This window comes from Heliangelus exortis, chromosome 11, assembly GCF_036169615.1.
Source record: "Heliangelus exortis chromosome 11, bHelExo1.hap1, whole genome shotgun sequence".
NCBI classification, from domain to species: Eukaryota; Metazoa; Chordata; class Aves; order Apodiformes; family Trochilidae; genus Heliangelus; species Heliangelus exortis.
The window spans coordinates 1,965,944-1,988,694 of NC_092432.1; positions in this window are offsets into that span (position 1 = coordinate 1,965,944).

Below are 22,751 nucleotides of genomic sequence, written 5' to 3' on the forward strand. Positions count from 1 at the left end.
TTTAATTAAACAGTGCTGGTGAGATGACTTTATTTTCATTTGTTGCATACAAGATGAAAATGTTAAACTAGGAAAGAGGGTCCTTGGATGCCACGTGGGGGATTGCCTGAAATGCCCAGGAATGGCACAGAGCCACTTCCCAAATAAAAGCTGCCCACAGATCCTGGGGTGATCAATGGGACAATCCCACCAAGACCACCCCAGCCTTCCCTGGAGCAAGAAGCAGCAAGAGAAAGAGCTTGAGGAGACCATTTCAGCCAGAGCCACGGCAGGGAAGGAAGGAGCATGGGGGAGAGCTTTGTGTTAGGCTGAGCCTGCTTTTCCTGCAGCCAGAAAGGAGCCCTGGGGAGCTGCTGGCCTGAAGAAAGAGTGCTGGGGGGAGAGAGGGAGGGAAAATAAGGCAGAGGCCACTGCTCACTGCCCACAGACACCATAGGGATTTGCTTCAACCCCACTCCCAGCATCAGGCTGGGAGGCAGTGTACAGCCAGCACTCATTCTGCACCCCTCAGTCATGTCCCTCTCCCATCTTTCCCATCTTGCAGAGAGCCAGAGGAGTCAGAGGTGGGGCCCAGGCCCCTGCCCAGGATGCTCAGCTGAGCAGTGAGTTAGGAGTGAGCTGCTCCAACCCCCATGAGTCAGGTACACAGAGCTGGCTCTTTAAGATAAAGCCACAGGACTCTCCCCTTCCACTCCCTGAGAATGCATTGAGTTGCCATTAATTAGATTTTTGGATGACTCCTGAAAATCAGGCCTTCAAATAATTGGACAGTGGTTTAATTCAAAGCCTGATAAAAAACACATTGAAAGCTGAAGGAAGGGTGCTGCTGGGATGTTTATTTGTTCAGGGCTCTTTCTACAGAGAGTCAATCCTCTATTTAAAGCTTTCACTAATTCCAGGCAGGTTGGAAATTTTTCTCCTGATTTAAACACTGAACCACACCACAGACCTTTGTTTTGGGCACACAGCAGAATATTGTCACCTCTTTGAGACCTCAGAGATGCCCACATCTCACCAGACTTTTCCCTCTAGACCAGACTGTCACTGCAAGATCATGATGCAGCCAGCTTGCAGCTTGGGCTAGAAAAAAGAGATAGGGATTGTGAAATAGTTCACAAATTCTCTTTAAATCTCCTCTTTTCTCTTATGAAAGCCTTTCATGCTCAGGCAATAGTGGGGGATAAACCTGTTTGCCAAGGAAAAGGAAAGCTTGCAAGTAAGAGGAGCTCCCAGCATCCATGCCCCTTATCTCAGGTCCCCTCTCAAGGACAGGCCAGGAATTCTCCATAAAGGAGAACTTCTGGAGCAGAAATCTGGCACATATGGGCCTTGGGGACTTAGCTGTGAACCAGCAGCACCAACCAGTCCCTGGGGCCCAGACTAAAAACCTTCCAAACAACACCAAGGGTCAGGATTGATATAAACACAATGGAATTTTTCCTGATGAAGGCCTTTCCTCCCTGCACTGGATATAGGATTTCCTGGACTGAAGCATGTTTGAGTATATTATTTCTATGCCAGGGAAGGGAAAACATTCATTCACTGAGAAGAGAAAAACATATCTCATGGGGTGAGGAAAAGATACAAAGCAAAGAATCCTATCTAATAGCAAAGGAAGCATAAACAGCACAAACTTTGGTGACTTGCATTATTACTGACCACTCTTTTCCCAAAAGATTCTTAAGAAGGAAAAGAAACCCCAGACCCACAGCCATGAGGAAAGGGAAGAGACAGGAGTCTCAAGCATTTGCATTTTTAAATCTCAACTTTGTGTTCTGAAATAGGTGGATAAGCCCATGGGACTCTTCTGCTACAAATTCATGGGAATTTGGAGGATAATCATCAGCAGGTTGACACAAACATAGTGGGATCAGGGTAGTTCCCTGGCATGGACACTCAGCTCTTTGCTAACTGAAGATGTGCCTGCTCCAGCCCCCAGAAACTGAAAATGAAGCACAGCTTCCAAACCACCAGGCACATGGAGAAAGAGCAAAAATGAGCTTCACAAAGGTGTAGTCCAAGCTAGTAATTAAATGCAGTAAATGGGTGATGAGCTCAGTCCACCACAGAATTGGAAGCACGACAGTGTTCCTCGATCAGTAACACTGAGAATACATTAAACCTCCCAAGTTCTGCCTAATAAAAACTCCCTTATGTAGGACACATCCTGCCACTTGTGATATCCTGCAAGAGGACTGAAAGAATGAAAGCAGTTTATGGTGCTAAGATGATAAAACAGATCTCCAGGACATCTTTCAGCAACGCAAACAAAATAGTACTGTGACTGTTAGTGATCCTGGTGAAAATAAACAAACGGACCCCAGCACTCCTCAGATTGTACCAAGAGGCTCTGTGGGTGGCTTGCATAGCATTAAGGGTAACTTGGTTTCTTTTTCAAGGAAGTTTTGCCATTTAAAAAGAAATCTGCATTACAAAAAGTGATCATTTTAGGAGGTGCATGAACTGGGTACTGACTTCACCGAACAAGGCGTCAATGCCTGAGCTGCTCACCAGCCACCAAGATCACACCTTTGTGTGCTTTGTGTTACTACAGTTGAGGAAAATACAAACACCTTCCAAAGGGGTTCCTCTACTCAAAGCTTTGCACTCCTCAGGACATTCTTCAGAGGGCAAGCACTGAGCAGTGATGCTGTGTGGAGTGAGCCAGACGTGAGCCAAAGCACATTTTATGAGCAACGTTGAATACAATGTTCACAGTCAAGGCTGCAAGAGGCATGGAGACCTCCAAGAACAAAGCAATAAAAATAATAATAATAATTTAAAAAAAAAAAGGCAAGAGGAAAGAAAACAAAGGGCCTGGACAGTTTTCAGAGGAAACCAAGAGTAACCCTTGAAACGATCACACGACTGCTGGGAAATCCGTAGCTGTAAAGAGACAAATAAACCAATATTGTCTCAAGCCTTGGGGAATATGGAAAAAAGAAATCAATATAATACTGTCTGGTATCAGTCAGTATGCAACACAAACTAGAAACCTTACAGAACCAGTCAGCTCTTGCTAAAGGCTCCTGGAGGAACCCAGCTTCACAGGCACTGAGATGGGATTCAGGAGGGAAAGGCACGTTCCACACGTGGAGCCGTTCTCCACTTCTTCATTTTTTTGGCTTTGCCCAATGCAAACCAACTGCAAGAGACAATTCAGCTGTGTAGGTGGAATAGATGGGTTCTGGGCACCCACCCCTCTTCATTTACTTCTCAGGTTGGACTCAGTGTCCTGGGCCTTGCTCAGACAAAATCCAATCAATGCAGAGACAGTTTTGTCTCTCACCTTGCAGAATTAAGGGTCCTGTTCCTCATCCTTTCCCACTGAAAGGGAGTCAAGGGCATCACCAGGGAAAATGATGCCTGCTGCCTCTAAAGACACAGTTTGCACCCACCAGTTTGCTCTTTCAAATCCTTCCTTAACAGATGTCAGGGCACCACTCTGGTAATTTGACCAAGCAGTTGGTGCCCAGAAGGAGATGTTTAAATGATCAAACCAGCAAATTTAAAAGTTTATCAAATCCCATCTGAATACAAAAAGTTAAGCAAAACACTGTCATGAAAACATTTCTGACTCCCATCCAAAAAAGCTGACCACTTATTATCAAGCCTTTAAAATTGACAATGAGGGAATACTTCACTGTGGTCTCGCCCTCATTTTCACCCTACAAAGTAATGCTGTATGGAGGCAGAGTAAACACTATGTGCTGTATTTTCCTAAATAAAGTGAAAGAAAAAAACAGATCAATGTCTATTCTGCTGCCAGCAGATATGGAGCCAATTAAAAAACTAAAATATACAATAACTTAACTCTTTGCACAGAGCTCCAAACATATCAATATTGTGAGGGCAAAATTATTTTCCATAGAAGCACTGAAACACCCTGGCTTGAAACATAATCTCAGTTTTCAAATTTTGAAGGTGACTTTGTTGTTCCAAAACCTGAAAGATCAACAGGCAGCCCCCAGGCAGCTCTCAGCCAAGCTGAGCTTCTTGGCTGGTTCTGCCAAGGATGTTTCCCAAGTTTATCTTTTCCCAGGTCATGTGCCAGGTATGGATACCCTGGAAGGAAGGAGATGGGAAAGAGGCTGCAGCCTTTCTCCAGGCTCCTCATCATGGCACCTGCAACACTCAGCTCCAGCTTTGGGAGCAAGGACAGCAGGCAGTGCTCACCCTCCTGCCAGGTGGATGGAAGTGACCCCTTGGTTTCTGGAAGGGGAAAGAGACCACAGACACCTCTCTGCCTGCCATGGAGAGGATGTGTCTCCTTGAGCACAACTCCTCCTCCAGCCCAGGGTGCAGGGAGAGGTCTGCATCACCCCAAGGGCAGCACTGGTTTCCTCCTGGCACCTGAGGAGGGTGCAGATTTACAGCCAGAGGAGCTCCTGCCCTGCCACAGTCAACAGCCATCAGCACCAGCAATCTTCTCTCCAAGACTCAAGAGTAAAACTGAGTATCCATGAGGAGCTTTAAACAGCCACCAACCTTCATTTTGGAAGGGAAAGTTTTGTCCTCATGTTGTTTTCTAGTTCAAAAACCTCTACCTCATCTTTTCAGCTGGTACCAAAGCAAAATCCTGGGATCAACTGCTGAGCATGGAAACATTCCTAAGGTGAATCCACTTCCAGAACTCAAAGCTGTAACTGGGCAGCAGCTCTCCCAAGCTCCCTGTGCTGGGTGGTGTCTGTTTCTGTCAAAGTAATTCTGCAGGCCTGGTCCTGAAAGCCAGGGTTATGGATTTTTCTCTTAGGAAGGGATTCCAGGTGCCACATCCCCACATGATGCCATTACACACTGCTGGAGCCAAACAAAATTTCTGCTTGCAAATTTTGGCTCTTCCCTTCAACACAGCCTTTAGACAAACTCTCCTGACTTCAGTATTTTAATTCCCATTAGCATCAGTGTTTTCCAGAGTGAAAAAAAAAATTAAGATGGGCAAAGTCCAGAGGACTTTGTTAGAACAGCTGCACAGCTAATGACTTACAGGTCGATATTCACATTTTTTCAACAGTGTGGCACAATCTGAGAAGCTCACATATTTTGAAAAACCACTTTATCATACTTTGCAGCATGAGGAAGGTTGCTGGAGTGTATGGCAAAGTTATAGAAACAACCATTGCTGCAAAGGCTGAGCTGGTTGTAACTGTGACAGCAAGGATGTCACCAAAGAGATGAACTATTCCCACCACTACTTTCCAGTCACTTTATCTGGGCAGATGCTGCAATATTTTGGAATCAGAGGGGATGTTACAGTCTCCTAGTTCTTCCCAGCTAACCCACCCCAGAAACAGAGAGCAATTCACCCTGGTTTGCATCCTAGGCCCTTCCCCACTTGTCTTCAGATTTCCTTATAGGCTGGAAATAAAACCTCCTGCTAGCAGTACACTGAGGTACCTACAGTATTTCTCCAGTCCCATAAAATAATCCCTCCAATGCTGCAGAACTTGGTTTTCATGGTGACTTTTGTTCCCCCAGCACCTGATAAACATTGCCCTCACACCCCTGTGCTGCACTGGAAGAAGCTCCTCCACACAAGGCCTGGAGCAGCCCAGCCAAAGCTCTACAAGGTGTGGGCAGCAGCACTGCCCACCTCCAAACCAGCTGTGCCAACCTCCCCCAAGCCACTGCTTTTCTGAGCAGGATGCCTGAACCAGCTCCAGAGAAAAGCTGCTTCCTGCCTTCATTTGCTACCAGGCACAGCAAGCCAGAAGCTTCAGGAGTGGTTGGCTGAAGTCATGGTGTTCAGGCTCTCGAGCTGGAGGGAAGCACTTGTGCTCACTCACCCATGGTCCCAGCTGTACCCCGAGCTCCTCCCTGGGCTATACGTGGGGTTTCCAGCAGTCCAGCAGACCCCAGACAAGCTCAGCCTGGGTACAGCACTCTCCTTCCTCATTTGGCTTAAGTTTTGTCAGAACATTTCATCCCTCTCTGAGGGTTTCACATGAAAAGTCAAGACTCAATACCCCAGCAGCCTGGCTGGCCCCTTCTCCCAGACGTGGCCACAGTGAGCACGTTCCTCCCTTGGGGCTGCTGAGCTGAGGGATGGCTGCCAGGCCAGACCAGGCCTGAGGAAAACCAGGCTTTAGTGCCATGGAATGGAGTAGCAGCTTTGCATTCTTTGAGAGTTAAATAACCAGTAGAAAGAATCATAAATTGATCAAGCTGTAACTTTCTTTTTATGCCTGTAAATATATATATATACATAATGCTGCCCTTGCAGTGGTGCCTGCAGAGCAAGGAGCAGAGGAGCTGGAGGAGCAGGCAGACACCTGGAGCTGACACATCACTGCTGGTCAGCTGCTAGGGACAACTTCAGTGTGGATCCAGCCTTTGAGACAGGCTGGGATTTCTGCAAGGTGGAGGCTGGATGAACAGCCCATAAAATTGCATTTTTAGTTCCTCCAAGTCAGGGAAATTTTAGCATTCACTTACAAGAACTCCCAGCTACAAGTTAGTGTATTATTAATACCAAAAACTAGCACAAAACTACCACTTGGGTTCTGATCTGCCAAGCAGGGGTCTGCTCCTAGTTGAATTGTGCACAGGATCAGACAGAATCACAGAATTTTAGGGCTTGGAAGGGACCTCTGGAGATCATCTGGTCCAACCCCCCTGCCAGAGCAGGTTCACCTAAAGCAGGTTGCACAGGATGGTCTCCAGGTGGGTTTGGAATGTCTCCTGAGGTGGAGACTCCAGCAGCCTGTTCCAGAGCTCTGTTTCTCTTACAAGTAAAAAATTTCTTCCTAATGACTTGGCTGAACCTCCTGTGTTCCAGTTTGTGACCACTGGCCCGTGTCCTGTCACTGGACAGGACTGGAAGGAGTCTGGTCCCATCCTCCTGACACCCACTCTGGAGATATCTGTAAGCACTGATGAGTCCCCCCCTCAGTCTTCTCTTCCCCAGGCTGAACAGACCCAGCTCCCTCAGCCCTTCCTCAGATGATGGATGCTCCAGTACCCCAATCAGTCATTTCAACACAAATTGCTTCTGAAAAGGAGCATAAGAAAAAGAATTTATTAATCCTTGTGTCCAAATGGTAACGTCTCCTTTGGGAAGGCTTCACACCCCCTTCACTACAAGAAACTGGAATTTGCCTGGGGATGTGATAGGAAGGTTTTGTGGCAAGCACACATTTTTTCCTGGTCTTAAATAAGTCTGCCCAAACCTAATCAGCAAAAGACATGTACCTGCTCTGCAGAGACAGTGGCACTTCAATTGCTAACACCTCCAGTGCCTCCTTTCTCCCAGCCCATGCTCCATTTCCCAAGGCTGAGCACCACAGACAGAAGTGTGCTGGTGATTCCTGGATCCTGATGAACGTCAGAGCCAAGGAAAAGGAGGAACCTGCCTGATGCAGATGCAGAGAGAAACTGCAGAAAGTGGATTTATTAAGGCTGCAAAGTCAAAACTAAGGAAATGACAGAAATAAGGTTGCCTTTGCCTGCTCAACCTCTGTCTGACCTCTCTGAGTGTGTACATTATGACCCAGTCTAATTACAGGATACATGCTGATTTTCCACAGGACCTGCTGATAGCATGGGCTGGCTCCAGGAGCCTAGTGAGGCAAATTGTTGTCCCCAGAAGCTTTTTTGTTGAAGAAATGGTAAAATGCTTAGCTACAGCCTTGTGAAATTATAACCACTTAAAATGACAGCCCAAACAGTGGCATCCTAAGGTACCCCAGTGTGATTCACAGACCTGACCCAGTTCAAGGGGACTGCTGGAGAGGGGACAGCAAAGATGATGAAGGGACTGGGACATCTCTCTTACGAGGAGAGGCTGAGGGTCTTGGGGGTTTTTAGTCTGGAGAGGAGAAGATTGAGGGGGATCTCAACAATGCTTACAAATACTTAGAGGGTGGGTGTCAGGAGGATGGGGACAGTCTTTTTTCAGTGGTGCCCAGTGAGAGGCCAAGAGACAATGAGCCCAAACTGGAACATAGGGAGTTCCATCTAAACATGAGGAGGAATTCTTTATTTGAGGGGAGCAGGACACTGGAGCAGGCTGGTGGAGTTTCCATCTCTGGAGACATTCCAAACCCTCCTGGATGTCATCCTGTGCCACCTGCTCTGGGTGGACCTGCTCTGGCAGGGGGATTGGACTGGATGAACCCAGAGGTCCCTTCCAACCCCCACTGTGCTGGGATTCTGTGACCTGAAGACATCAAACTGAGCCACCTCCTGTCCCTCCTCAATATTGCTCAACTCTGCTTCTAGGGACCCCTGTCCTGTGTCACCTCTGATTGCTGCTCCCCTCCTGCTACAAAGGTTCCTCATCCAGCACATCCCAAAGGGTTTCAGAAGGTGTAAGCCTTGGTTTGGAGGTCTGTTTGTTTGTTTTTAAATGGAAAACCACCTACATTTAGGTACTGTTTTCTAATTTTAACATTTGATTTCTGCCAGGGGAGAAGCAAAGCCCCACAAGACAAGTAATTGCCATTCAATCTATACTCTGGGTCAGATTTCCCAGTTGGTTTCTCATCTTCCAGGGCTGAAAGGAAAGATTTCCTTTGGGACCTGCAACTGATCCCTCCATTATGTGAATGCAGTGCATGGACATTCATACTCCTACAAGTCTGAGTTTACTTGAATGACTTTGGCATGGCTATCATGAATCTATATTAAGCTATTCCCTAATATTTATTGTCAACAGCTCTGAGATTAGAAGATGCCTGCCTCCTGTTTCAAAACTTAATGGCCCATTGACCACACTTCCTCTGAAGCACAAACTCCATGTCCCACGACACTAAATCTGTGCCATGCTAATGAAAAGCCCTCTTTATTTCAGGCCAGTATCCAGAATGGAAATGATTTAGGTCACAGTCACTGTGTATTTTAACTCACTAACTCACTATTTCTTTAGTAATTAGAGATGAGGGCCAAGGCAATGCCAAGTAGTGTGCTGACCTAAACATGCCTATCTATTCTGGATACTCTCCTGGAGACTTTTATTTAACACATTTCAAATTAGAGCTGAGGTGGGAATGAAAAATTCCTTGGCACAAGGGAGGGACACAGATGAGTGCATTTTCCACTTTTTGGTGGTTTTTTTTTTTTTTTTTTTTTTTTTTTGTCCTTAACACAGCAGTATTTTATTTCATGGTAAAGACACCCAGATGAGACCCAGATGAGATGTGACACCAGTGACAAGCATGGATTTAAAGTGGGTCCTGCTTAGCACTACCAAAGGAGAATGATTTCCCCCCAACTCCACTGAGCAGAACCCTTTGGGCTTGTTCTGCAGGGGGACTGAGGGTGTGGAACACACAGAGGTTACCAATAGCTTTCCTCCTGTTTTTATGTTTGTTATTTTTCTAACCCCTTCAATCTCACTTTGCTGAAACAGAGGAAATGAGGTAAATTGGTCCTAAAGCAGGCCAGGAATTGCTGTCCTACTACTGACGTGGGCTTTAAAGGTACTGTGGGAGTGGAACAGTAAATCCCTAGAGCACAAATTTCTTGAGATAACACTAAATTTACCCAATATTTATTGCTAAGCTACAAAGTGTTATGGCAACAGAAGAAAAACAAGTTATAAGGTTTTCCTTTAAGGCATAAAAACCCCACAAAGCTCCACATACTGCTGCCCACATTTAAGCAAAGACATGGTAATATTTCAGTATTATAACTATGAACTCACAGGCTCTTTCTCACTTCTCTGACATCAGGCTTTGGGTTTCATTGCTCATCATGCAGGTAAACAAGCCTGCTACATTTTTTGACCCAAAATTAACGTTTTTCTACTTGAAAGCATCAGTTTGTTTCCACTATGGATGCATCAACCAATTCTTCCAGTGCCTTAGGTTAAGAATTAAACAGATGTTCCCTCTTTGTAAGGAAAAACATCTTTTGAAAGGTCCTCAGTGGGAGAGAAGGACTTCCACAATTAACAAAAGCAGCTCCCACTGTCCTTTCTGCTTTGAAGATCTTTTTTACCCAGCTTTTACTCTACAAACAGTTTTAAAGGAGCTTCATCCCACTATCTGTAGAAGGTGTTTTCCTTCCACTTTCATTCAAATTTCTTGGGCTGTTCCTAAAACCACAAAGATGATTTTGTTGAACAAATGCAATCCCTCTGTTCATCTCGAAACATAACTCAAAATATTTCAATGGTGCCTCCCCTTCTTTAGATGTTTTTTTTATATTGGACAGGGAGATTTGCAGGATATAAGCTTTATAGCCTGTGAAGTTTTCACATCTCCAGGTGGAATTGCTTAACTGCTAGGAAAAAAAAAAAAAAAGAGAGAGAGAGAAGAATTGAAGCTGTGGGTATACAAAAGAGATGTTAATAAAGCACAATTCTGAAATTAGTAGAGTTTTCCTTACTGGTTAAACTTAATGGAATTAATTATCTGAGTTTCAGTGATGTTAAAGGCTGTGTTGTATCATTGTATATGAGGAATAAATAGTCCCTGTCCCCTTACATTATTGCATTCTCTTTGGGAGGGTGGCAAAGGACATTCATAAATAATGCTGTATGACTGTGCATATGTGAAAAGATAAATGCCACATGAAGACTGACAGGCAGAGCAGAGCAAAGCTCAGACTAAAATTAGAGATCAGCACGTACAGAATTAAGAGAATTTCATGTAGAATCCTTGAGCTCAGCACATGTATAAATCAGGTTTGAGGAACCAGAAGATCTAAACTGGGATGCTCAGTGTGGATCTGTGAACTTCAGTGTGTGACTCCAGGAAGGCAACAGCACTGGGGTTTTTATACCATCTGCTATGGGAATATTAAATCTTTGAACAAGGAGATGGAGGATCTGGGGAGAACTCTCTCCTAGCCCTTGCTAACAGCCTGCTCCCAGGTGATCTTATCTGACCCCACAGAAGGCCTCAGACCTGTTCCTGGAAGACTTCACATACTCAAGGAAGCACAGTCCCAGTATCAGAAGGATTTAGATCAACCCCTGCCCTTGCTTCAGACCAGCAGCTTTTTTCCCAAAGCACAAGGTCTCTGCAGGGCTCCCTGCCCACACCAGAGGCCCCGTGCAGAGGAGAGGGAAAAACACCCCCAGCCTGGTGGCTGTGGCCCACGCTTACCCCGCCAACACCCACTTTACCTCCCAGAGAGGAGGCAGGAGCACAGCAGGGAAGGGCAGGGAGATGCCAAACCACAGGGTGGGGCAGGGAGAGTGTCGGCACAAATTCTGCAGCACCATGGCAGATAGCATCAGTGAGTAATCATCATTCCAGTATCTTGCACACTTGGAATTATCAGCAAGTCACCCTTTGGGAGTGCACAAACAGCACCGTGCTGCACTGCGCTGGCTCGGGCTGGCCCCGAGCTCTTTTTTTTTTTTTTTTTTTTTTAATATGCTTTAAATAAAAAGAATCAAGTCCAAGAGTTAATGCTGTATTTCAGCTCTTATAAACTGCCAGGTTTTGAAATTCCACAAGCAAATAATCCTAAAATAAATAAAACCTGAAAGCCAGCACTTTCTAAGAGCCCACAGCATTGTTAATGTCAGTACCAGAGAGCGTTTGTGTTTTGTGCAGTTAAATGAAGTCTTGGTTTGGCTGAACTCACATTGTCTGGTCAGTTCTAGCTTCCCTAGTGAGAATATGAATGGTTTCTATTTAGAGGAGATTACAGGTAGCCATAAATTATCACCTAGGCTCGGGCTGCCTTGCTAGCCTGAGCACCTCGCCAGCTCTTCACATCACTCCATGGCTGATGCTTTGGCAGCCAGAGCTGCCAAGTCTTGGGCCACGTAAACTCAGTTTTTGACATGTGTTATGTTGATCATAGGGAACCATTAGAGAGACCTAGTTATGGAAGAATGAAGCATTTTTTCCCCATCTATCATAGGTACTTTTCAGATGACTGCATTCCTGCTTGACTACATCATCTTTTTTTTTTTTAAAGCATCTTAGCTTCCTCACTGCCTTTCCCTAAAATCCCAGCTCTGAGCAGGAAGCTCAGATTGTCCAGACCATCAGCTGCCAGACAAGGATACACAACAAGCTGAACATCACCTGCACATTTTTGTTAACTCTGGAGCTTTGGCTTTCAGGCACAAAAAGAGATGAGTTACCATGTTTAAGGTTTTGGCTCCAAGAAGTGAGTTGACATAAAATCCAGCCACCAGTGGAGCTGCACACAAAGGCCTTTCCCAAAGTCCACATTCCCTTCACATTCTGGGTGTAAAACTACTCATAGGTCATGCATATGCTACACATCAACACACTCATCTTCTCAAGTGGATTAAAGGGAAGTACTTTGAAGGCAGAGTTTAATTAAGATTTTTAACACTCCTTTGTGAGGATAAAACAATCATCCTTGTTTTGCAGGCAAGTGCTAAAATGGTTCATTAAATTACAAGAGCAAGGTAGTGACTTCAAGGCACTGTAAGGAAAGGAGGTCAAAAGACTGAGTTCCAGTCCCAATTGATAGGAAACTCTCCCCACAGCCTCAAGTCCATTTTCATCTGACTGCAGATGATGCTTCAGACCTCATATTTTAATGAGGAGGTGACTTGAACTGTGAGAGATGCTGCTTTCCAATAGAAAACATAAAATATTCTGGGTACTGCAAAATGGTACCAGTGAGAAAAGAATACTTTGTATTCCAAACCTCAAACCCTCAGAGAAAAAAGGCAGCATTAAAATGAGAGACATGAAAGTGATAGACATGGAGCAAAGCTGCAAAAGCCTGATGAGAGGCAATACAATCATTGATTTGTTTGGCTTCTGAAGCATACAAAGGGCTCTGTCCTTTTCTTGCCTTTATCAATTAGGATACAATTAAAAAGAAATTAATAAGTAGTTATTACTGGATGTGAAGAAACTGAAAGAAAAAGTGAGCTGGAGGGCAATTGTTAAAATGAGCCAGGTAGAAGGTCAACTGATTTACATAGAAATGATTTGTTGTTCTTGTATCAGTGATGTCATTTCTTTATCAAGTCCCAATTTAAACCAAGTCAAGTGTTTGGCAGGTGACTAAAGAACCTCACCAGGTTAAAGTGTGCAGCTTCATTCTTGAGCTTTTCAGTTTCCTGTGCAATCCTGACCTCAATGGGGCTGATTAAGTGAATTCTGTAAAAATATTCTTGCTTGCCAGGGTAGCAATGGTACCTAAACACACACACACACACCTCTGCACCTATTTATGTGTCTCAACTCACTCAGTCTTTCTCCCTCTCACTTGTCCTCAAGCAGTTTATGAGCAGGGAAACACACTTGTTCTGAACAAGCCTCATTGAGCAGTTCCTGGGCCAGGGCTCTCCAAGCTGCTGCAGATCCAAGCACTGGCTGGAGTTAACCAAGTGGCAGATGAGTCTGGGACCAACACACCTGCCATGGAGACAGCAGAAGCTCATTAAAAAGAGATTTTCAAGCTCCATTGACTCAAAAAAACTTTCAGGATCAAGACTGAGAAGTCCATCTGCTCTTTATTTTCCAAGGGCAAAACAGGCTGAGGCATAGCAACCTATCTCAACATAAGGGCCCTCAACACAAAAAAAAAAAAAAAAGATCCAGCAGCCAAATTCCACCCTCTACCACACTATTAATAACAGCTATTATTCCTTGAGCTCCCCTAGCTATCCTGGGTGATTCTCAGCAAACAATGGCACAGTCTTTGCCTTGAAATGGTAATCTGCCATGGAGACATGATCCAACAGGCCAGAGGAGCAAAAATGAAAGAGGTGGGTGGGGATGGGGAAGGCAGGACAAGAGTCCCAGTAATAGGATCACTCCTTACATCCTGTAACTATCTCGATGCTCCCATTAAGTGATTTAAGTAATGACTTAGAGATATTTCCAGGAAGGATTGAAAAGAGTATAGAGAAGGAGGGTGTGGCAAAAAAAAAGTGTTTAGGAGCAATAACCGGGAAGGCAGACGGTGAAAGGAAAACCAGTAGTTTGTGAACACTGGAATTAGGGAAACTTGGATGGGGTTTTGCTTTATGACACAGCCTGTGGTCGAGACATTACAATGCTTCACTCACATGTGGATTCTTGGTGTCTAGCAAGGTGTGAGACCACATCATAGCCCAAATGGTTTCTGTGCAGTTTTTTTGTGTCACAAAAAAGAGAGTTAAAATTCCCTTTAGTGAACAGCTTCAGCACTTAAGTAGGAGGGAGGCAAAGATGCAAACAAACTGAGACCATGAAAACCAACTTTTCTTTGGGAAACCAGCTTCCAGACATTAGAGAACTGGTGTCATGAGTGTGAAGGGACTGTGCATCCTCCAAGCACCACCAGAGAGGGGCTGGGCAAGCTGCAAGGCTCTGGAGAAATACATCAGCATGATTTAGGGTCCTATGGGTACACTCAGGTTATTGTGTTGCTTTCAGAGATGGCCCTGCAGCACCTCCCCTGAAGACAGCAAGCCCTGGAGCCTGACCTGATTTCACACTGTCTCTGACATCATGCAGCTCAAAATACCTTGGAACAATGGAGAAGATAAAAATGAAAACGTAGTGGCCCTTATCACAGATCATCTTTCTGTTCCATGTACAAAGCAGTCATGCTTTTGCCTTGAAGCTTTCAGGACAGCTGAGGAAGGCAGTCAGCTTTATTTAATGGAGGGTAAACAGGCTCTTGTTTTTCCTGAAAAGTTATTTTGGTTTAAAAAGAAAATCTATCAAGCTTTGATTTGCAAAAAAAAAAAATACAGATTTTAATGCTGAAAAAAAAAAAAAAAAAAAAAAAAAAAAGAAGTATATTTACTGCAAAAAGTCCTGTTTGGGCTGGAACTTCTTGTAACTAAGGTTTGGTTGTTATTCTCTGCCAGCACTTGGTGGCCTTCACTCCAGAAAACCTCCTATCTCCTCTGCCTCTGTGAAGAGGATTCCCCACGTGCAGACGTGAGCAGCCCCTCAGAGCCAGGGGAGCAAACCAGGAGGTTTCCCTTGCACTTGTTTCTTCTGGAGAAGCTGGGACACACACAATGGGTCTCACCCTCTGCTCAGAGCCACCTTTCTGCAAGCAGGCCTCAGTTTTGTGGGTGCTGGAGAAGCTGCCCTGCACAAGAAGCACAGGCAGAGCTCCCCATCCCCACGTGTGCCCCCACCCTGAGCTCCTGCACTGGGTGTCAGCTGTGGCTCTCAATAAGCAAAAGTGATTTTGGGAACCAGGAAGATTTTCCTGCTGGCTTGGCTTGTCTGCTTGTTGGCCCTGTGTACTCCCCAGGTGCAGAGGTGAGCATGAGGTAATCACACCTCCTGAATGTGAGGTTTAGTCTGTAGGAAACCAGTGGAATTTATGTAATTCTGGCAGGCAGTGCCTTTCTTCTCTGTAAATTTAGCAGGGAGCAGCATGCTCAGCTCCAGAACAGTGTGTGCACTATTTTACCTGCTGATCCTCCCAACCTGACTGCTCTAGAGGAGAGCTTTAATCAGGAGAAAAGAACTATGGTCACCAATTACTCCTTGAGTCTTCCTTAGCACTCTGGTACCCTCATCTGAGCTGGAATACCTGATTTACATTAAGAAAAAAAAAAGGGGGGGGGAGATTTGAAAAGAAATTCTGTTTATTTGCTGCCAGAATCTAAACTCTGTGCTAGGGTTACACTTCCCAAGTGGTGTTCAAAGTATAAGGTTTATTCCAGCTTTGAGTAGAATGGGAAAAGGATGTTCAGGGATAGGAAGCATCATTCAAGCTCTTAGCCACAGGTTGAGGGAGAAAAAGAGGAAGGCAAAAAGGCTCTTTTTCTGGGTTTTTTTTTTTTTATTCTCCTGAGTGATTCAAAGCTTTGAAGCAGCTGAATTAATGCCATATCTTCAGGCTAAGCACAGCTCATATACAAGTGATAATAGTCCAACAGCTAGAAAAATCCTCTGGGACAGAGGGTACTTCCTTCTGAATGACATTTTTTTTTTCCAGGTCTCATTCACAGCCTACAAAAGTGAGTGTTCAAGTCTGCCTACAAGGGGGCTGCTCTCCCCCTGCTGTGTTTACTTAACTCCCACCAAGGTTAAGAGACTCCCCTGCCTCCCCAACAAACCATAATCACCCTGAGCTCTCTGCCTTGCCCCATGCCTGGGAGATTAACAGAGCACTTCCATCTGCAGATCAAAAGCTCCTCAAGCAGAGATCCCCCAGCCCAGCTGAGACAATCTGTAGCAGCCAAGGAGCAGAACCAGCATGGTTTTTAACCTGGTTGGGGCAGGAGGACACCAAATCATAGCAAGCAGACAGAGAGGGTGACAATATCCAGACAGGATTGCCATCACCCCCCCTGCTCAGCACCTCTGAGGCCAAAATCCAACACTCTGGCCAGGTTTGGGTCCTCTGGAATATGATATGGATATCTTTGTACATCAACAAGCAAGGAGGAGTCTAGTAGAGAGCCACTAAGATGGTTGGGGCTGATGAGAAGCTGTGGGTTTGTACAGCCCAAGGAAGAGGAGGATGAGCTGACACCATCCTGCACTTTTCACCTGCCTGGGAGGTTGAGAGGTGATGGAACCAGACTGTTCTCAGGGGTGCTCAGTGAAAAGTCAGGAGGCAACAGGCATAACATGGAAAATCCTGCCTGGACACAAGGAACAAGTTCCTTACAATGACAGCAGCTCAGATCTGGAAGAGAGTCCAGGGAGGTTGTAAAATAATCTCTGAGTTTGGCTTTTCAGAACTCTATCAGTAATACCCTGCAGGACTTCATCTTGCTTGAGCAAATGGTTCCACTCCAGACCCACAGAGATCTTTCCAAACTCAGTTTTTCTGTAAGTTTCTGATCACTGAGCCTTCTGAGCTGTTACTTAGCACACCCTGAAGCTGCTTTAATTTATGCTTTCATTTACTCCAGTGGAAAACACACCTCTGTCTGCTGAAGAAATGCTTCCCTTTGAGACTTCTGCTCACATGCAGAAGAGTGGATTTCTTTAAAGCTGGCCCTAAATCTCAGACTTGCCAGAGAAGAAAATGAGCCTGGAGTCCCTCCCTCCCATATGTTTCTCTGTGGTCATTTCTTCTCACAGCCATGCAGAAACAAGCAGGAGAGCTCAGTCATTTCAGACCAAAAACAAACAAAAAAAAAGGGAATAAAACAGCTTTATCCACAACTAGCATTTTATACACTGACACCAGAGGTACATTACCACAGATCTTTTTTTGGTTTTCTTTCTCTACAGAATATATCTACCTTGCTGCTTCCCAAGTTCTATCTGGAATAAAAATGTCAGGATAACCACTACAGCAAAAGGTGCCATCTCTTCCATGCAAAGGGTTGAGGATTTGGGGAAGGATTCTGCAGGTTTGTTTCTGTTTTCAGGGGCTTTTTATTGCAAAATGTTTTTGTAAATGCAGGTCCTTCACCAAGTTAAAATTCTGAATTCCATTTTGACTCCTAGCTTCCCATCTTAGAAATTAACTGAGCCCTTTCAATGAATCAAAGGCTGGAACTTAAAGGAACAAAATACATTGTTCTAAAGGTACTTAAATTTCATAGCTTTTTGCAGTTATTCATCCTTCCACTCACAGACAATGAGTTCCAAAAGTTTTTCAAAGTCAAAAAATATATGTTATAAATAGATCAGGTTCCTCAGTATGTGGCTACATGGCCCTCTGTATGGCACAGGTACCTTATAAGAAGGTGTGAATTTCTGCATGCTAGAGCTTCTGGGTTCTTTATTTTGTTTTACCAGGGAGAAGCATTTCATATGAATACAAGACTTCACTGTAAAAAAAATTATATTTCCCCAGTGCCTTTTTGTGTCAACAAAGAACTTGACTGGCAAGTAATGAGTTTGCACTAAGCAGGCAAACACAAATAAATGAAATCTCTGTGGCTAACCAAGTGTGGTGTATGCATAGATTGTATTTCCAAGGATCTAAAAAAAACCCTCACAAAACAGCACAAGAAATCTGGTCCTTTTAGAAAAAAAATTTAGTTTATGAAACATTTTTGCCCCTTGCCTTTCCAGAGAAAAATTAACCCCCAGCCCCTATGTCCTAGTTTTTAATTAGTCATTATATACCAAATCACATCTACAATGACCTATCAAAAGCATGTTCCAAATACTTACACACTGTAATATTTAAGATTGCTTTTAAAAATAGAATATTTAGAGTTTTTGCCTCTCTTAGCACTTACTAAATTTCTCCCTAACCTCTTCAGATGGGTCCAAAGTCTTGGTGAATATCTTGTAGTGGTCAGCAGAACAGTTCATGAGGAGTGCAAGCAACAAAAGTATTTGAATCACCAGAGCTGTGCCACATTCCCAACTTCTTCCTAGTTCTGTTCAGGATAAGGATTTTGGCTTGCAGAGGCACAGCTGTTATGATACCTCAATGATGCCTCAACACCATCTGAACAAAACCCAGAATGTGCTAAATATTCAGAATGTTTGCCATAGGACTGTCTCTGAGAATTTATGTGCAGCAGAAGCAGCAAGGCAGCTTTTCATTTTTTGCATCTCACTTTGAACTACCTCCCAAACACTGGAGTAAGTTTGCTTATGGCAGGCATTCCCAAAAGGAATTCCCAAAGGGAGGATAAATACTCTGCACCTTGCTGAGGGGAAAGGGATGGATGCAGGCTCAGAGCTGCTGTGAGCTTTTGGCCTTTTCCACTGGAATTCTCAAAGCCACTGGAGAGCTTTAGATCCAAACATCCTGCTGATTTCAACAGAGACAAAGGGTTAAAACTCTCTAAAAATGTAAAAATCCCAGCGTAGACACAGGACTGGCTTCACCACCCCTGTGCTGGAGCTTGGCAAGGGTTGAAGAGGACACATCAACACTAAACAAGAGTTTGGAACAGGAAGAGAAGATGAATATCTAATCAGATTGAAACTCCAGAGGAAATCTCATGCAGGCTGACTGGAATGGACCCAGGAGTCTCCCACTACCAGTTCTGGGCTTAGGAAAAGTTCTCTCTGCTCAAGGGCTCACTACCAGTGAGCACACATCAGCATCTGGAAGCCACGCTGCATTTTTAGTAGCCAGAGCCTCAGTCTTAGAGCACAGCTAAAAAGATCAGGCACCTGCCTTTTAAAATCAAAACCAGCCCTTGGTCAGGGATGTTTGGGAAGAGAATCAAACTCATTTTTTTGTTTGTTTCTCTTCTACGGACTAGCTGAAACAAAAGTCTTCCAAAACATAAATGATTCCTACTTAGGATAAAAGCAGTGGGAACTTTGTTGCTTCTAAAGGGAAGATAAATAAATATCTGAAGTCTCCACCCAGAAGTCCCAGAAGACTCCAAATTTCCTGGTTATCTAGGAAAAACCATTTACACCAGTGCTGTTTCCCAACACACGAGCTATAAATCACCTCCAACTTCTGTGCAAGGCCATCCCAAGAACTGAAACACCAGAAAACTGGGAAGGCAGCCAAAACCTTAAGGAGCAGTTGATCAAGGTTCCCACACCAAAGCTGTTACATATGAAGTCTGTGGTGTCTCGGCGTTCCTCCTGAAGGCTGTTCTCATGCAGATACAGTAGAATGTGAAGAAACCTGTCTCTCCTAGCCTGTGCCCATGGAAAAAAATGCTAATGCACTGGAGCAAGGGGAAGCTCCCACTTAGAAGAAGTGGGATGCACTCCCACTGGTGGATGGCTGCACAGGAAGCCCTTCACCTTGGCCGAGTTACCAAAGTGGGGAGTAGATTCTTTTGGGGACAAAAATCAGCATTTAACCTTCCCGTGATTCATTCTTTCTTGCGTGTTGCCCTCCTAGATTTTGATGGGTAAATTTTAACAGTCCTGTCCTGACTTTTACTCCTGCAAGGTGCAAACTGCAGAGGCACTTCAGCCTGGCCTAGGTCCAAGGTGGTGATTTTTGTATTTATTTATTTTCTAATGGTCTGGCTAGTTTCAAGTCGGGCCAGTTCTCTGATCTAGGTCAGAGACATGAAGACTAGTGCTGCATCCAGGGAGGCCACAGAACCAAACATCTGGGGCTAGAAGAGATGGGATTTCCCTCTGGCTGGCAGCTGACTCTTATTTCAGGGTGAAATGACCACGTAACAGCTTCCTCCCTTGCTTTTGTGAACACCTTCTCAACACACCACCACAAAAACTGCATCTATTCCACTGTTTATGAAACTCTCCTGGTTTCACAGTATCTGAGAAATACCTCCTAGGCAGCTTTACATGGTTTTTGAATGCATTTATCCAAGCAGAGTGTGTTCCCCCAGGGCCCAACACAGGCACTTGGCCATCAGCTGCCCCACAGTCTGAAGACACCCGATGGACCCTCTCCAGGTATTGATGTTCTCAGTGCAATATGTGACTGTTGAGTTTTCGTGGAAGTGCCACTGGGAGAGAGGGAGCAGAAGTCTATTTTACACCATTCCATGAAGAGAAGTCTCCTTCTATTTAATAAATACAAGACTCCAAAAGCAAAACAGCCTAGCACAGGGAATATAGGAATTGAAAAGAAAATAACCGCTAGCGCTCAGGCGTGCTGGGCCCTACAGCTTACATTTATTCCCTTCAGAAATAGAATATGCTTATGTTCCTTTATCCCAAATTCCCCTTGGTCCCCACTGCTACATCAGCTCATGGTACACTGTTACAACCCTCATTTAAAGCTCAGAGATTGTTTTCCAGAAAGCCTTGGCAGGTTGAGCCAGGGGCACAGGCCCGGTTGGCTGATGGACGGCTCCCCCTCGTGCCGTTCCCACGCAGACAATCCCTGCCCAGAGGTGCCTCTGCCTTGCACACAGCTGCACACACACGCTGCAGAGGGAGATCAAAGTCTCTGCTGTACAAGGATGAGACTTAACAAAGGTCATTTAAATCTCATCTCCTTATTAAAATGCCTTTCAGAGCTGAGATCACGCTAAGCGCCGTTTTATCAAAGCGATGCGGTGAGGTCTCGTGTGGCAGTGGCTCTGTGTGACTGGACATGGCAGTGGCTCTGTCTGACTGGACACACTGGAGGCTTCCTCAGGTGAAAGAAGCAAAACAGCTCTCAGAAAATAAATGGCCACTGTCTAAGGAGCACAAGTTTTGTGCTGGCAGTTCCTGGGGGAGCATTGCTGTGGGATGTGATGAGGGAGTAACTCTGCCGTCCAGCTGGGCAGCCTTCTTCAGAGACAAATGCAAAAAAAGATGGCACTTTGTTTATTTCTACATCCTATCCTGTGTCTAAGAAATGAGCAACCCTTAAAATTTCAGGGGTCCCTGGATGCAGGAATAAATGAAATTAAGTGAAAAGATCCATGTTTCACCTGGCCACCCCCTTAGGGCAGCTACGTGTGCGTAATGCTGTAACAGTGGCATCCTGAGATTAGACATCACCCCTCCTTCCACAGAAAATCCCTAATAAAATGATCTTTTACCACTTTTACCTTTTACACCACGGACCTCTGCACCTTTCTGGACAGAGTAAGTTGGCCCAAGTCATGTCTGGATGATTCAAAAAATTATTTATCCCAGCAAGACTTCACTGGGCTTATTCGGGTACTTTTTATACTTTTTTTAAACTATGTACTATTTATATCCCTTTATATGTCCCTTTATATCCCTTTATATGACCTTTATATGTCAAGGTCCAAAAAAAGATCTGCACTTCTTAAAACTTCACAGTATGGATTCAAACTCTGACACTTCCCTTTCTTCCCTACATGCATATATCATTTCGACCCACAGGACAATTTTTATGCAGCTTTTCAATACCCTTACCAATGCTGAAGGTATTTTTTGCATAACCTACTTTCTTCCCAAGTCACCAATCCCACTGGGAAACACTGTGGCTTTCACACACACTAATTTAACAGCCAGGTCATGATTTTAATTAAAAAAACATATCTGAAAATTTGCAAAATTGAAGCATCTGAAGTGAAATGCAAAAAAAAAAAAAAAAATAATAAATTCCAGTCTCAGAAAGACCATCAGTCCCTAGATCCAGTTTTATTGCCCAAATCTGCCACAGCCTTTGGAAAACATTTGTCATAAGAGCAGAAATAAAGATTCAGGAATAAATGAAACTAAGTGAAAAGATCCATGTTTCACCTGGTATCCCCTTAGGGCAGCTACGTGTGCGTAATGCTGTAACAGTGGCATCCTGAGATTAGACATCACCCCTCCTTCCACAGAAAATCCCTAATAAAATGATCTTTTACCACTTTTACCTTTTACACCACGGACCTCTGCACCTTTCTGGACAGAGTAAGTTGGCCCAAGTCATGTTTGGATTATTCAAAAAATTATTTATCCCAGCAAGACTTCCCTGGGCTTATTTGGGTACTTTTTATACTTTTTTTAAAGTATGTACTATTTATATCCCACTGTCAAGGTCCGAAAAAAGATCTGCACTTCTTAAAACTTCACAGTATGGATTCAAACTCTGACACTTCCCTTTCTTCCCTACATGCATATATCATTTCGACCCACAGGACAATTTTTATGCAGCTTTTCAATACCCTTACCAATGCTGAAGGTATTTTTTGCATAACCTACTTTCTTCCCAAGTCACCAATCCCACTGGGAAACACTGTGGCTTTCACACACACTAATTTAACAGCCAGGTCATGATTTTAATTAAAAAAACATATCTGAAAATTTGCAAAATTGAAGCATCTGAAGTGAAATGCAAAAAAAAAAAAAAAAAAATAAATTCCAGTCTCAGAAAGACCATCAGTCCCTAGATCCAGTTTTATTGCCCAAATCTGCCACAGCCTTTGGAAAACATTTGTCATAAGAGCAGAAATAAAGATTCAGGAATAAATGAAATTAAGTGAAAAGATCCATGTTTCACCTGGTATCCCCTTAGGGCAGCTATGTGTGTGTAATGCTGTAACAGTGGCATCCTGAGATTAGACACCACCCCTCCTTCCACAGCCA